This window comes from Saccostrea echinata, unplaced genomic scaffold (genome assembly GCF_033153115.1).
Source record: "Saccostrea echinata isolate AGI-Se365-2 ecotype Australia unplaced genomic scaffold, CSIRO_AGI_Sech_v1 ptg000025l, whole genome shotgun sequence".
Classification (NCBI taxonomy): domain Eukaryota; kingdom Metazoa; phylum Mollusca; class Bivalvia; order Ostreida; family Ostreidae; genus Saccostrea; species Saccostrea echinata.
In genome coordinates, this window is record NW_026889774.1 from 10,976,711 (window position 1) to 10,988,407 (window position 11,697).

General features: G+C 33.5%; 3 long non-coding RNA genes across 3 annotated transcripts; 2 read left to right on the plus strand and 1 right to left on the minus strand.

Moving 5' to 3' along the window:
• The first annotated feature begins 433 nt into the window (after window positions 1–433).
• On the plus strand, window positions 434–4,847 carry LOC133192612 (uncharacterized). Its single transcript, XR_009721837.1, has 4 exons — window positions 434–803; window positions 929–1,039; window positions 2,428–2,522; window positions 4,742–4,847. It is a non-coding gene; the product is annotated as an uncharacterized LOC133192612 (long non-coding RNA).
• Window positions 4,848–5,286: 439 nt separating this feature from the next.
• LOC133191979 (uncharacterized) lies at window positions 5,287–6,228 on the plus strand. Its single transcript, XR_009721766.1, has 2 exons — window positions 5,287–5,415; window positions 5,576–6,228. It is a non-coding gene; the product is annotated as an uncharacterized LOC133191979 (long non-coding RNA).
• LOC133191980 (uncharacterized) lies at window positions 5,517–7,625 on the minus strand. Its single transcript, XR_009721767.1, has 3 exons — window positions 7,551–7,625; window positions 6,761–6,914; window positions 5,517–6,066 (listed from the first exon to the last, which is right to left on the minus strand). It is a non-coding gene; the product is annotated as an uncharacterized LOC133191980 (long non-coding RNA).
• Between the last annotated feature and the right edge of the window lie 4,072 nt (window positions 7,626–11,697).

Consider the following 11,697-nt stretch of genomic DNA (forward strand, 5'->3'; position numbering starts at 1 on the left):
CAAAGGTCAAGTGAACTTTAACACTGGTATTTGTTATGTCTTAAGACAAACAGTGCATATGCTAAATAGCACAGACTTGTATGAGGCGCCGTTTTGGTATTTACTGCCAAAAAGTGATATCACCTATTCGAATAAGTGATATCACCTATTCGAATAGGTGATATCACCTATTCGAATAGGTGATATCACTCATTCAAATTGAATAGGTGATATCACCTATTCGAATAGGTGATATCACCTATTCGAATAGGTGATATCACTTATTCGAATGGGTGTTATCACTTATTCGAATAGGTGATATCACCTATTCGAAATGAATAGGTGATATCACCTATTCGAATAGGTGATATCACCTATTCGTGCTGAATAGGTGATATCACCTATTCGAATAAGTGATATCACCTATTCGAATAAGTGATATCACCTATTCAATTTGAATGAGTGATATCACCTATTCGAATAGGTGATATCACCTATTCGCATTTCTTACAACAACAAATAATGAATGCTCCCTTCCTCAAGATTATCTAGATTTTCATTGGAACCAAGCAAATTCGGGCTGCGTTAGGGTCTGTAAGTCTCGTCACGTGACTCGCGAGATTTTTCGATAATATTAAGTTCCAGGTACCTCACACATGGAGATGTGTATTGGGTTATGCATGTTTATGGTTTACACAAAGCGTATAAGGAAAGTTTAAGCAGTTGTACAAAGCCGAAGGATTCTCCGACTTACGATGGATAAATTGAGGGTCATAAAAGCTTGGGTGCGAGCAAGTAGGAGGAGAATTTCGATCGAAGTACAGGTAAACAAGTCAGAGAATGTCACCTGCTTCTTGGGTATTGTTGGGTGAAATAGAAGTCTTATATTATACATTTGTATCTGATTAGAATAGTTTTGTTATCATCATTCCAACTAATTTATTAACAGATTTTTCTTGAATTCGAGGATAATGATGTTATTACCAGCTGATTAAGGAGGAGTAGTGTAAGTGTCAGATGGGTACGAACGTCATCTTGTGACAGCATCACCTTTGTTTGGGTAAATAATTTGTTCAGAATACGCTTCATTTATCAACAAAAATTTAGCTGTTGCATGTCAGTAGGTCTAGTTTTTTAAGTATTCAATGTTTGAAAGCACTTATCAGGTCCAGTACTGTGAATCTTTTGATTTTACTATATATATAGCTTTATTAAGCTGTTCAGAATAGCTTAATTTAGCTATTTTATCACACTTTTTCTTAAATTTATACTTTTCTCAGCATGCACAAAAAGTCGCACCTTGGTGCAGTGATGATACTCAACCTTCAAGTCCTTGAACTCATCTGAAATTGATGCATTTAAAACTCACTCATTAAAATCTCCTTGCATACATCATACATGTGATAATTTTTAGGCCCAAATACTGTACAGCAGTCCTCAAAATACAGGAATTTGGGTGAAAATACTGTACATATTGTTCATCAAAAAACTATACAAAAAACTGTAAAAAATATTGACCAAAAATCAATGTAAGAGGTTCATTTTTTAAGCTCTTCTGAGCCAAAGGCCCAAAGAGCTAATGCTATGGCCATTTGTGCGGTGTGCGTAAACTTTTTAGAATATGGGCCATAACTCAAGAACCCTTTGGCCAATTATTGTCAAATTTGTCACAGGGTATCCTTGGGCCAAGAGCTTCCGTTTACACTAAAACTAGGGTTGTGACCCTTAAACAAGGGGAGATAATTAGGAAAATAGAAACAAAAGAGACTTTGTACTCAAAGTTCTAAGAGTTTTTGGGCTACATATGCAATTGATAAGTTACTTCTTCAATGAATTTATAAAGGAGGCCATGCAATTATGGTCAACAAGATAATTGATTAATTCAGTACATTCAATGAGAAGCAATCATACTTATCCATGCCTCAATGCACACAAGGTAGTGGACAGTTACTCAAATAATAGAAATTTATCTTTTGCTTAAAAGTAATCAAAAGTTGCAAAGTTGGAGCTATCTTTGATTTTGCTTGTTGTTTCGATAGCCCATAGCACATATATGAATTTCAATAGTCAAATACATGCAACTTTTTGTCAGTATTTCTTACCAAAATAATTTTTGTGAAAAACTGCATATACATAGCTAAATCAAGCTATTTTGAATAGCTTAATAAAGCTAAATAGCTATTTCAAGCTATATAGCTAAATTAAGAGATTGTACTAGACCTGCTTATTTCCCAATCCCAACGATAAGACTTTCTTTATATATTCTGCAAATTCTCTCTGCATTTATCATTGAACAAAATTCATATGACTGCAATTATATGACCATATTCTTCAGTTTAGAGAGCATATTATAGAGGATATTTTGGTTAAAGTTTTGGTCTGTTTCATGCAGTGTTTGTAATATTCTTTCATCTTACACAATTGTATACATTAAGATTTATTTTATAGCTAAAGTACAAGAGAACTGCAGCATCTAAGACTACATGTACATCGACTTTGAATAATCTACCCGGTATATCCTCAAAAAGGCAACTCAAATACAGGTATGAAATTGATGTCACAAAATAAGTTTTTGGACTTACATTTACTCTTATAATTCATATACATATAAAGCATATAAAAATAAAAATAGAAAAGAATTAAAGGTTCATCAGGTGACAGCTCAATCATGTATGGAATATTATTAGGCCAAATAAAAAAATATGTGTGGTTCCCATTACCTGACCGTCCCTATTTTAGATCCCCAACCCTAAACTTTTTTTCGGCAATATTCATATTTATTTTCCGGAATTTTCCGCGATTTCCGTCATCCACTTCGGTATTAGTTTTAGTTCCAGCAATGGCGGCCTCCATGCAAAAATGGTTTCAACACGTAGTGCAAGTGTTTGATGGTGTTAAATCTAAAGCAAGCTAGCATGGCGTGGCAGTATACCATTTTCCAGCGCCATGTTTTTTTGTTTGTTTGTTTTTTGGTTGCCAAAATTAAATAAATATGCCCAAGAGTGGCGAGATTCAGTTAGTTGCTCTGTTTACAGCTGGTTTATAACAAGTGCATGCTGATTAGCCCCTTTATTATTTAATGCACGCAAAGGTGTGAAGTCAGGATAGGAAATCACTTCTCGCTTGAAAGCACACAGGCAGCTGGCCAGGTAATGTTTTTTGGAGTTAGGGGGAAGATAACATGAGAAAACATTTATTTGATTGCATTGATTACGCAAGAATTAGCCCAATGTGTAAGATAGATTAACTTGTAAACTATTAACTAATTTATATCAGGATCATTTCTTTTAAACCGAAAGTAGAAAAAAAAAACAGTTCATGAGGAAAAGTGAAAAAGAAGACTGCTGATTTTACATGAATAAAGTCAACTTGCAAAACACCAATATATATGAGAAATGAGCTTGGAAGTATGAAGTCTTCAATGAGGCAAAAAGGTTTCATGATAGGATTTAAAATTTTAATAATATTAAATATTTGTAATTCTGACAAATTTGAATGATTCTATGTCATCTTGCTTAGGTGATTTATTTTGTTTTAAACATTACTGTACAAAGTGTAGGTGTCACATTCTTTTCCTCCGACAGCTCTTAGCAGAACTCTCAAGTCTGTTTTCTAGTTTATAGTTCAGAATTTATTATTAAGTAAAATAAGAACTGTTCTGGATAAAAGTAATTAATTAATTTCATTTATAAACACTGATTTTAAAAAAAGGATGTTCACTTTGGACTTTATTTTTTACAAAAAGAAAAGATTGTGTTTTCATTATTTTTGATTTAAAAATATTTGTTTCATATTCATAACTAGGGTGCCCCCTGCCAATGTTGACTAGTATTTTTAACGCCACATCGAAATGCCACTTATTTTCTCCTTCACTCTGTTCATCCACAAATAAAACATTTCTTTTCTGAACCATAGTTGGAAAAGACTGAATTCAAAATAAACAAAACATTTATTAGTTATGAGTTATATACTCAGCTCTTCACAAAATATTTCTGTTTTTTTGCATTCTATAATGTACAATTTTAGATTTTATATACCTGTATAAAGACTTCCGCAGCAGATTCCGGTAGAGAAATCATGATCTATATTTAAGATTTAATGTATAATGCTTAAGATATCCATTAATTTTACTTATAATATACAATTCTGAAATTAATATCATCCTTTAAAAACAAGGATAGCACATATCATCTTCGTAAACACTTAACATTCTAAAAAAAGAAAATATAATATCCAAATAACTGTTAAATAATTCAATTTGCTCATGCTGATTTTCTTCAAACATTGTATTTTCTAGATGAGTATGAACTCGAATGAATAGAATCAGCAAACAACTGTTTAAATACCCAAGACATTTTATTCACACATTAAAGCACATATCTAATCCATATGCTTAAGAGAAAACATATCTAACAATCTGCACAAAAAATAGTTCACTTATGCTAACGAAAAGAAATAGGTATTATTTAGAAAAATTTAGAAAATCATTTTGTACAAAAAAAAAAAAAAAAAAAAAAAATCCCTACCTACCCTATTTTTTTGGAGGTGTAACCGGAACCACACATATTTTTTTGTTTGGCCTTAATGCTGAGTTTCCAAATGCAAAATTAAGGGTATTCGATATATTCCATACAAGTTGTCAGTCATTTATTAGTGATTTATACAGAGGTTCATTTGCATATAAATGTTGATAACATTGTTTTACTGTCTTTATTAACTTGTAATACTAAATTTTATAAATTGACAAATTCATTCTTTTTAGAAAGTGCATATAATTTGGAAAAGAGACCATCAATCCACTGGGGGGTATCGCATGAAAGCAATGATTATAGAATATTGTAAGGCTGGAGGAGTTATAGTACAACAGGCAGGCAAGTAATGGTACTTTGTTCTGGAAATTTTTCGCCCCAGTTTTATTTTTCTCATTCTGCCCTCCTTACAAGTAGGTGAATTTAAAACGGGACAAATTCGAAGAAGGCAGCATATATCTTTTAAACACAAATGTGTCTGATCAAATTTGAAAAGGGCAAAATTGTTTTCAAGGGTGAAAGAGTGAATATTTTAAAAATTAGAATGGGGTGAAAATATCCAATAATACAGGTTATATGTATTAACACAGTACATATGCATTTCTCTTTTCTTTATAATGAAAATAATTTGTTCTGTAAAAGAACAAATTTTGTTCTGATTTGTATCAAATAAATATGTGCCAGATTTATTATTTTGCAGGCACCTAAGTTACCATCAGTTGTGTGTCAAGCTGTGCAAAAATTCTATGTCATGTTACAGAATCTTTCTTAAATACAGGTATATGTCTGCTCATCTGGCAATCTTAGGACATCACTGGATGGTTTTGTTTAAAAAGATTACAGAGTTAACACACACTTCCAGCATGAAGACCAGCCAGTTGCCTCACCTGTCCTGACATTGTTAAAGGTAAATGGTCCTTTCAGAAAAGGATCTGACAATGCAAAGGCTTGCTAATCAATTAAAGATATCTATTTACTAATAGGTAATTAATTTGAATTTCTGTAGCTTAAAAATTTAATGATATGAATTAAAGAAAATATTTTAATCAAAATTATTTTTATTTCAGTACTTTGTGACAGTGAAAAGACATGGCTTTAAATTACTGTATCAGAGATCAATCCAGGTTATAAATCTGAGGAAAACAATAAAGCATCCACTTCGAGCTACTTATATCACTGCCTTAATAAGATGTCTGCATGTGTAACTAACAAAGGACAGTGACCAGTTGTAGCTATGATATCAGAGGGCATCCTGAAAAACACTCATCACTAAGAATAGAAAACTTCAAATGACTTTTGTATCAATCCTTTTGAATTTCATCTGGCTTGGAATTTCAGTAGCCTTTAGCATCCTTCAAGCATTTCATGAAGTACATGTACCAATTTGCAGGCATAAAATGTTTGAAATAAAAAAAAAATAATTTCTCTGCCAATTAACAGTGTCATAAGCAGTTGATTGATATCACAGTTCCACTGGCATAGTATTTGTGGTTGAATGGTGCCATTTTTAAGAAAACTTTTCACAAAAACCTGGAAAACATCAGATGGAAAGGAGCATCTACAAGAAAAACAGTTAACACTTTCTTGAATATTAACAATGATATATCATGCCCATTTACATCCTTTATATAAACTAATTAACCTAATCATAGAGAATTATGTACAAATTTGTCCTTTTGTGTATTTATAGTGTATTAAATTGATTTTACTAATTAATAAATATTTATGTTTTTCACAGTCATTAACATTTACAAATAGAAGTACACATAACATAAAAATATTACATGTTTAGTAGGATAACGTGAAATTGTTATACCACAAAAACCATCGCTGACCTCGCCTCGGTCAGCAATGGTTTTTAAGGGGTAAGAATTTTACATCACCCAAAATAAACAGGTAATATTTTTCTTGTCATAAAATGCATTTTAAAGAAAACATCAAGGTGAAACGAATGTGCAAACATTCTGCACAGTTAACATTTTTTATTACTGTATATACTGTTACCTGTAGTCATGCATTTTCAACCATTGGGATGTAATGTTTGGCATACAGTATGGTAATAGTACTTGTTAACAAATTTTTTTAAACCAATCAAATTTGACTATTTAACATGAAAGTGTATCATAACAAATTTATCTAGCATAATGGTGCTGTAAGTAACCATGGAATGTGAGCTTGTGTGAACTTCATCCTGAATTATTAAGTTTTGATATTGTAAAAAAGAACTGTGCAGCCTAAACTTTAACTTGTACCTGATTTAAATGGAGTTCCGTCATTAACAACTTGGAAGTTGGAAGTTGTCACACTCATCATGAGTATAATAACTGGGGGATCTGCTTCATTTGCAGATACATGGATAACACATTCACTCAAAGCACTGTCCCTTTTTCAGTACCTTGTGCAGCCCTGTAATATATAATGACAAATGGAGAAAAATGCCTATTTCAAGAAAAAAAAGTCTGTCTCATAATTGTAGGAGTATTGGCAAGGGGGGGGGGGGGGGTCATGAAACTTGGCGGTTAATCCAGTTTGTATGTGTAAATGAAAAATGCCTTCTTCTTTGTAGAATAAAAAATGATTATTTTTTGAGTGTTTGTGACCATTTTTATTTCCGAATAGACAGGGTAGCTTAATAGCCTACAGAATGAGCTGACCATTTTTATTGTTGTAATTAAAAAAAAAAAAATGTGTTTTCTACAAAGATCATATGTTATAGACGTGGTATTCAACTTTGTATTCCCATGGTCGATGCATTTGGGTACATCTATTTTTTTATTTGCTTTCAATGACATCGCATTCAATATCCCAAACTCATGTATACCTGTCCAATACTCCAAATTATACCACTGTAAGCTAAGTCAATGCTTTAAATTTATGAAACCAATCTGTAGATAAGCGTACCTTTTGAATACAGACGATTTTAGAAAAAAAACGATTTAATTTTCCCTTTTTGCTTAAGTATGTTGGCTAATCTTGGCCCCCTCGGAATAGCTTGTGTTTACGTTATGTAATGAAAAAATAAAGCAATTAAACGCTATTTACCTGCATCTATCAATCCACTTTCTCCTCTTCTTTGCAACAATCGGGGATCAAAACAAACTGCAAGTTTAATAATTCCACTGCGATGCTTACAACTTAAGTAATCCATTGTCTCCAAGAACGCTCAGGTACCCGGGAGTTATAAAACGAAAGTGAAAGTCAACGAGACTTACAGACCCTTTGAATTTTCCTATAGTATACATGATAGATAAGTGTAATAAATATAATTTGTGAGCAAAACAAACAACAAATTCTACTGGGGTGCTTAAAACTAAATGCGAAGCTGTAATCTATTGTCTGCAAGAATGGTAAGTTATAAAACGAAAGTGAAAGTAAATGAGAATTAAAGCTATAGTCTTGGGAGCAGTTGTTATTTCATAAATAATTTGAATAGGTGATATCACCTATTCGAATAAGTGATATCACCTATTCAAAATGATTAAGTGATATCACCTATTCGAATAGGTGATATCACCTATTCGAATAGGTGATATCACCTATTTGATTTGAATAGGTGATATCACCTATTCGAATAAGTGATATCACCTATTCAAAAGGAATAAGTGATATCACCTATTCGAATAAGTGATATCACCTATTCGAATAAGTGATATCACCTATTCGAATAAGTGATATCACCTATTCGAATAGGTGATATCACCAATTCAAATCGAATAGGTGATATCACCTATTCGAATAGGTGATATCACTTATTCGAATAGGTGATATCACCTATTCGAATAGGTGATATCACCTATTCAGAAGCTGAATAGGTGATATCACTTATTCGAATAGGTGATATCACCAATTGAATAGGTGATATCACCTATTCGAATAGGTGATATCACTTTTTGGCAGTAAATACCAAAACGGCGCCTCATAGACTTGCCTCTAAAATGTCCAAAAATATGCTGTATATCAGGAATATGAACTATTTTGAAAACTAGGTCAAAGGTCAAGTTGAAAAGTCAGCAGGTCAGTAACCATGAAATTTTACAAAGTCCATAGTGCCAAGCAATACATGACCAAAATATCAAATCCATACCTCTTACAGTTCTCAGGATATAAGGTGTGACAGATGGATGGACAGACAAACAGACACACAATCATCAGGTAAAGTGTTGCTCTGTTCTGCAGGCAATATGAAAATAAATAAACATTAAGGTCAAGGTCACAAGGTAAAAATGTTGATGCCCATAGAAAATTCGTCACAAGGACTACACATATGAAATATGAAAGCCCTACCACCAACCATTCAAAGGTTGTAACAGGTTTAATTTTTTTGTGGACAAATTGACAGACAGATTATGGAGGTTTATTTACTCAGATTATGGAGGTTATATTGGTTTGTAATAAACACACTTTGTACTATACCATTTAAGTCAGAAATGTATATGTAATATTCCGGAAATTTATAGTATGACCATTCGGGTTTAGCTATAATGTTGCAGATGTAAACTTCCGTGTTAAAAGGTATATAAAGGCTGAATCCCGGTACAGACAGTCCTTTCCAGTGCAAGCTGTGCGAAGTACAAGACGTGTGTGAACAGCGGTACTTGTAAGTGAGACGATAAAGTCAGCTTACAGGAGAGGTTGTCATTTTGAGAAAAGAAAGGATAGTTATTAAAAGGCTGTTGTGTTTTGGAGTGGCAAGCCACTCAGAGGCTAACCAGAAAGGGAGGTTAGCCACCTGTAATTCGTCTTGTTGACCTGTCTGGCGACCAGGCTGTTGTGTGCAGTGTGTCTGCCTGAATAAGGCTAGCAGTGTGCACAGCAGTTGAAGGGCTGTCGCTTGTACTGACTGTGTCCTGAATAAGGCTGCAGCACAAGCGTCAGTCCGAGGTTGGCCAGTGTAAGGCTGATAGTTTACCCACTGCATTTACACAATCATTTGTAACTAGTTGATTACCTATTTCATATTGTCGTGATTATTAACCTAGATAAGGTTAGGCCATATTATTTGTATATATTTGCAGGCCTTTGTTGTCAATCATTTGCCAATCATTTATTAAGAAAAATTGTTATATCGAAGTCATCCCCAAAACCTTGAAATGACAAGGTACGACCCCCGATAGAAGCTAACATTCCGCTCGACACGTTACATATATACCTATGAAATATGGAGATAATAAACAGTATTCAAGCTCAAAGTCCATTTAAACAGTACAAATTGGGAGCAGAGCAAAAACGGACCTCCAAAAACATCAGAAGTGGGATCAGGTGCCACGGAGGAGTGGGCATCACCTGCTTACTGGTCACATCCGCCATGTGCTCCTTGTCATGATCGAGAAAAACGGAACAAGAGGCCAAAGGACCTTGAATCGCTCTTCTGATAAACTGTACAACCTATCACTTCTATTAGAAGCCTCTAAGTATCCTGTATATTTAGATAAAGCCTTGAAATTTCAAAGGTATGTCATCATGGCCTATATTTTAGATGAAACACTCTGAAAACCCAAGATGATTCTAAGCCAATTAGTACCTAAAATACTTTTAAAATTATAAAAATAAATTTCAAAAGTAGGTCACAGTGACCTACTTTTCAGAATATATGAAAAATATCACATATGCTATACTATTTATTGAAAGTACTTTGAGGACCAAAGATGCATTTACTGACAAAGTTTGATGATTCTAAGCCAGTAAGTACCTGATATATTTAAATAAAGCCATAAAATTTCAAAAATAGGTCACAGTGACCTCCTTTTCAGTCAACCTACTCCGAGAAAACAAGATGCATCAACTGACAGAGTTTGGTGATTCTAAGCCAATTAGTACCTAAAAAATTTAAATAAAGCAATAAAGTTTCAAAAGTAGGTCACAGTGACCTACATTTCAGTCAACTTACTCCGTGGACCCAAGATACATCAACTGACAAAGTATGATGATTCTTAGCTAATTTGTACCTGAAATATTTCATTATAGCCATAAAAATTGGAAAAAAGTAGGTCATGGTGACCTACTTTTCAGTCAACCTACTCCGAGGACCCAAGATACATCAACTGACAAATTTTGATGATTCTAAGCCAATTAGTACCTGAAATGTTTAATTAAAGCCATAAATTTTCAAAACTAGGTCACGGTTACCTACTTTTCAGTTGACCTACTCCGAAGACCCACGATGCATCAACTGACAAAGTTTAATGATTTAAGCCAATTAGTACCTGAAATATTTAATTAAAGCCATAAATTTTAAAAGTAGGTCATGGTGACCTACTTTTCAGTCGACCTACTCCGAAGACCCAAGATGCATCAACTGACAAAGTTTGATGACTCTAAGCCAAATAGTACCCTAAATATTTAAATATAGCCATAAAATTTCAAAAGTAGGTCACGGTTACCTACTTTTCAGTTGACGCTTTTCAGGGACCCAAGATTTTTCAAGGACCCAAGATGCATCAACCTACAAAGTTTTATGATCATAGGTCTTAAAATGTCCAAATTATACCTCTAAAACGCTTTGAACTTGAATGCCTGCAAAGTTCAAAAAGTAGGTCACTGTGACCTACTTTTTAATAAATATGTTTTATGGCCCCAAGATGCATCATCTTATAAGATTTGATGATTCTAAACCCTCGGTTTTCAAATTAATGACTTGAATTTTTTGAAAAAGATTAGCCATAAAATTCAAAAAGTAGGTCAAAGTGACCTACTTTTTAGTTGGTGTACTCCGAGGATCAAGATACATCACCTGACAAAGTTTGATGATCATAGGCCTTAAATTCTTCAAAATATGCCTCTAAATCATTTTGAAAAAGAATGGGTGCAAAATTTAAAAAGTAGGTCACTGTAACCTCCTTTTGAGTCAACATGATACGAGGTCCTTAGATGCATCATTTGACAAATTTGATGATCCTAGTCCTTATAGTAAGCAAAATATCAACATTTTAATAAAATGTAATTTTTGGTCAACTTTGAAATGACCTTGAGACCATGCCCCATGGCGATTCCCCGTGCAAATTTTAATCTACAACATATCCTCATCCTTTTATATAAGTCTGGTGATAATCTGCCCAGTGGTTCTTGAGAAGATTTTTTAGCAACCAGTACGTTTGTTTCTATTTTCCTAATTATCTCCCCTTGTTTAAGAGTCACAACCCTAGTTTTAGTATAAATGAGAACCCTTGGGCCAAGGATACCCTGTGACGAA